This window comes from Lactuca sativa, chromosome 3 (genome assembly GCF_002870075.4).
Source record: "Lactuca sativa cultivar Salinas chromosome 3, Lsat_Salinas_v11, whole genome shotgun sequence".
In the NCBI taxonomy this organism is placed as follows: Eukaryota; Viridiplantae; Streptophyta; class Magnoliopsida; order Asterales; family Asteraceae; genus Lactuca; species Lactuca sativa.
In genome coordinates, this window is record NC_056625.2 from 229131983 (window position 1) to 229137058 (window position 5076).

Here is a 5076-nt window from a genome sequence, read left to right on the forward strand (position 1 = left end):
CGTTTTCTTGGTTAGCATGAACTTCTTCTCAGTAGTTAATTGAATGGTAACCACCTTGATTGTCTTGTTGAATACCACAGTAGAACTAGCAAGAGAAAACAAAGTCATCGGTACAAAAAAAGATGTCGGCATTGTTGTAGACTAAACAGAGTGGTTCAAAGCAACTATAAGCATCTTCAATTCGTCAGGATACTGGGTAACATCCAGTTGAACTAGGTAATTAGTGCTTTGAATCTTCATTAAAGTTTTAGAAGTGACATCGTCTGTTGTTTGGGAAGGATCAACATGATCATGAGCAGCGGCCATTGTTAGGGTTTGTAAGAATTTTGAAGAACTGAACGTATTGGGCAAGAAAATATTGGGGAAAATTTGATCGTGTAAAGTAGCAAAGAGATAACCAAAAACGCTTTTATACGTAAACACCAATTTAAATGTGAAGCGGTTTAAGCATTAAATGCAAGCCACGTGTCACCTTGAAAAAATCGGACCAGTAGCCGTAAAAGTAGCCACATCTGTAAAGTGACAATCACTTTTTTCCTTGAAAACCGCAAGGTAACCAAAATGTCACATCAATCAGTCTGTTCATTTCCCTAATAAGATATGAATCGTCAGTAACCCTTTGGCATGGTGGTTGGGCTCTTTCACTTTGAGGTTGAAAAGAGAAGACATATGCCAGACTTGTGAAATCTTCAGCCAACGAATAACAAAAGAAACAAATATAAGAAAACTTTGGTTTTGTGATGTCAAATGGAATTTGACATAAAGGCAGTTAGTTCCCGTGCAAAGATCACTTCATGCAACATGAAAAGAGATGTCAAAAACTTTGTGTGGTTTTCCTGAAATACAATCGAATACTTATATAGAAGTATCAAAGGGCTTCTTTTATAAGACTTCGCGGGTGGACAAAAAATTTCGTTACATATCACAACTCAACATAAGTGTGAGAAATTGTAAATAAAATTTCCTGTTTAACCAGTCTAGTCAATGACAAGTATGCTTGGAAAAATATTTCAAGTAACGAAGTATCGACCTGATATTCAGATGAAAATCATATTCCAAAAAAATAGTCTTGGATCTTGTTGGGTAAAAAATGTTATGGGTTTCAAACATTTTAGCAAGACCACGCAAAAAGAAAGAATGTAATTTTAAATATCAAAGTGAGGTACGGAAACAAATGATTCATTACATTCTAGAACAAAAGTTCCGTATCAATTAATTAAATGTTTCGAAATATTGGGTTTCACCTTCATCATGGTCTCAAGAATCCAGATCATAAACACAAATTGTTTACATACCTATAACCTAGTTGGTTTGGACTAGAGATGTCTTGGGTATGTGTCATTGTGTGTGATCCTGTAAGAATATTTGATGAAAAAGATTGGTTAGATAATCGAAAGTATATTTGCTATTATTAGACCAAGTAGGAAACTCTTAACTCATTTGAGAAGACTAAGGTAGCTCAGGGACTAATGTGAATACAACCTGATTGGGAAGGAATTCTAGTGATGAGATATCCATTAAGGCTTCGAAACACATTGAGTCATGGAGGCTTAGGTGGACATGCTGCAACAAGCTTCTAGGGACACCTAACTAGTGCATAGCATTGAAATAATACATTTCCCTAAAGCTGCAAAGCATGAATCATAAGAGATCTTCGCTAGCAGACTTCACAAATAGAGGTAACCAAACAAAACACAAAATATTTTTGACTTTTTGATTTTCCTTAATGAAAATAACAAAAATAAGAAAATCTTTTTGATATTTTGATTTTCGAATTGAAAAGATAAAACAAAAGAAAATCCTTTTGGTGTTATTTTATTTTATTTTATTTTATTTTGAAATGAAAATTGTACTTAAACAGACGAAATGTACATTACCTATAAAACAAAGTATAGAGATCATACTAACGAAGCATGAAGATGTGATGTGTCGACATCGTTGTTAAAACTCGACAAACAAAGCGTGTGCAAAATCGTTTAGAGGAATGTCGAATGCAAAGCATGTCGAAACGCTGAATATGAATAGTAACCTCTGAATGAATTAGCAATATGTTAACACAACTTGACTTTATTAAGAAGTATGATCTGGAACAGCATTCACATCAAGCATTCCTAATCCCGATAAAATCCTTAGAAAAGTTTTCTCGTCCAAAGGTTTTGTGAAAATATCAGCAAGTTGATCAGTAGTTTTTACAAAATGAACTTCGATGTTGCCGTCCTCAACATGATCTTTGATAAAGTGGTAACGAAGCACAATGTGTTTAGTCTTTCAATGTTGCACCGAATTATGACAGATGCGAATTGCAGTTTCTGAATCACAATACAACGAAATTTTCTTCATGTTGATTGCATAATCACGTAGTTGACTTTGAATCCATATGATTTGAGAAGTGTAAGTTGCAGCAACAACATATTTTGCTTCTGCTGTGGAAATCGAAGAATAAGTTTGCTTTTTCGATTGCCAGTTAACAAGCTCACCATCCAAAAGTTGGCTTCCACTACTTGTGCTTTTACGATCAAGTTGACAACCTCCCAAGTCTGTATCTGAAAATGATTGAATAAAAAATCTTGTTTTCGAAGGATACCACAATCCTTACAAAATTGTTCCTTTTAGATAGCGAAAGATGTTTTTGATTGCCGTAAGATGTGGCTCCTTAGGATTCGATTGGTACCTAGGACAATTGCACACATCAAACATGATATCAGGTCGACTAGCCGTTAGGCATAGTAACAAACCTATCATGCTTCGGTACAAAGTGAGCTCAGCAGTTGGTTTGTCTAACAAAGGACCAAGTCTTGTTCCAACTACCATCGGTACTCTCAACTTTTAGCTATTCGTCATTCCAAAATTTTCAAGCAAAGTTTGAGAGTATTTCTCTTGATTGATAAAAAGTCCATCTCTGCTTTGGCGAATGTTTAACCACAGAAAATTATTTATTTTCCCCATCATGCTCATCTCAAACAGGCTTTTCATCATATTCTCAAATTCCTTCGACATATTAGGATCAGTAGAGCCAAAAATAATATCATCAACATAAATTTGAACAAGCATTAGATGATTCCCAACTTTCTTTCAAAATAGAGTGGGATCAACTGATCCTTGTTTAAATTTCAATGATTTTAAGAAATTACTAAGAGTATAATACCAAGCTTGTGGAGCTTGTTTAAGTCCATAGACATCCTTATCTAAAACATAACAATGATCAAAATATTGTGAATTGATAAAACCTATGGGTTTCTCGACATAACAGTGATCAGGCTATTGTGAATTGATAAAACCAGGGGGCTGCATAGGCTAAAAATATTCGAACAGCCTCGAGTCTTGCAACAAGTGAAAAGGATTCTTCATAATCAGTACCTTCTTGTTGCGAATATCCTTTTACTACCAGCCTAGCCTTATTTCGAACAATGTTCCCTTCTTTATCAGTTTTATTTTTGAAAATCCATTTTAAATCTATTATTGATACGTCTTTAGGTTTCCAAACAAGTCTCCACACTTTATTTCGTTCAAACTCACCCAACTCAGATTGCATGGATACATTCCAGTCAGGATCATCCATAGCAGTCTTGACTGACTTTGGTTCAATTTTAGAAATAAACACATTAAACATACAAAACTCTTGATTAGCATTTAGTACCTCATTCTTCGCACGTAGTTGAGCTCTCGTCAAAACTCCAGTTTGAGGATCACCAAGAATGTTTCATCTGTTTCTAAATCTTCGTCTGCAATGGACATATTATTAGGTATGTGATGAAAAACATCAGTATAAATGTGCGAATTATTTAGTAAGAATTAATTTTGCTCCCCCTCAACATCATCATTCATTTGACCTTGCTTCCCCTCGAAATAATGCTCCCCCTCAACACTACTAGTTGAAATCAAGCGCTCCCCCTCCACTTGATCATTGGGTACCACTGGTAAACTTTCGTTGTTTATTGAAGAAGTCGTTGAAGACTTCATATCAACAACATCCTGTGCGATATTTGAATCATCAATATGCTTCGATGCTTCAGGTACTTGATGTGACAACCCAAAATTTCTATTATGTACAACATTTCGATTCAGTAGAAGTCAGAACAGTTTCTGCTAACTTTCAAGCTTTTTGGAATATGTTTGAGTCATTTTAAGTTAGTACTTCGAGAGATACCAGGAGAGAGGATGCCTTAGGGTTTATTATGAAACAATAGAGTTCCAAAAACTCCAAGAGTTTGGAGTTTACGGCCCAAATGGTATTTGGACTGTAAACCCTAGTGACTATATATGGCACTTAGCCATTTTTCACACTTTTTCACCATTTGAAGCTAGAACTCAAATCCTCTCAAGTAGCATCCGACTTTTCCTCCTTGATCTTCAACTTGTAAGTGTTTCTATCCCTATTAAGTTGATATATTACTTAATCTAGTGATTTAACACACTTCCATCCGTGAAATCATTCCAAAAGGTTAGATCTTCAAGTTTCACCAAGAACACACACTAGTGTTCTTGGACTTTTAGCACCTTTTTCAAGCCTCTATCTTGTAAGTACTTCTATCCTAGAGTATCTTAAGGCTTGTTACACTTCCATATATCAAGAAATCACCCAAGAATCACCAAGATCGAGGTGTTTATGGTCCAAGATGTTCTTGAACCGTAAACCCTAAAAAGGGTGCCAAAGTGTGCCCTAGTCCCTTCTAATCCTTGGAAACTAGCATAGATCCTTTCCTTGATGAGCTTAGCACTTGAAAACATCAAAAGACCATAAACCATAAGGGTTTACGACCATAAACCCAAAGGGAAAATGGTCTAAGGACCGTAAACTCCATTTAGGAGTGAAATGGTGCCCTAATCCCTTCCATAGGCTTATACTTCAAGTGAAAATGCTTTTAAGGACTTGTTAAGCTTCAAAACACCACATGGTCAAAGAAGCAGGAGTTTATGACCGTAAAATCATGAGTTTACGACCGTAAACTCAATGGTTTATGGTCACAAAACCGTAAACTCATATAATGGGGTTCCTTTGAACCCTAAACTCAATAGCAATGTCCTACAACACTTAGATGCAATCCTTGGGACTTATAACATTTATATAATGTGTTT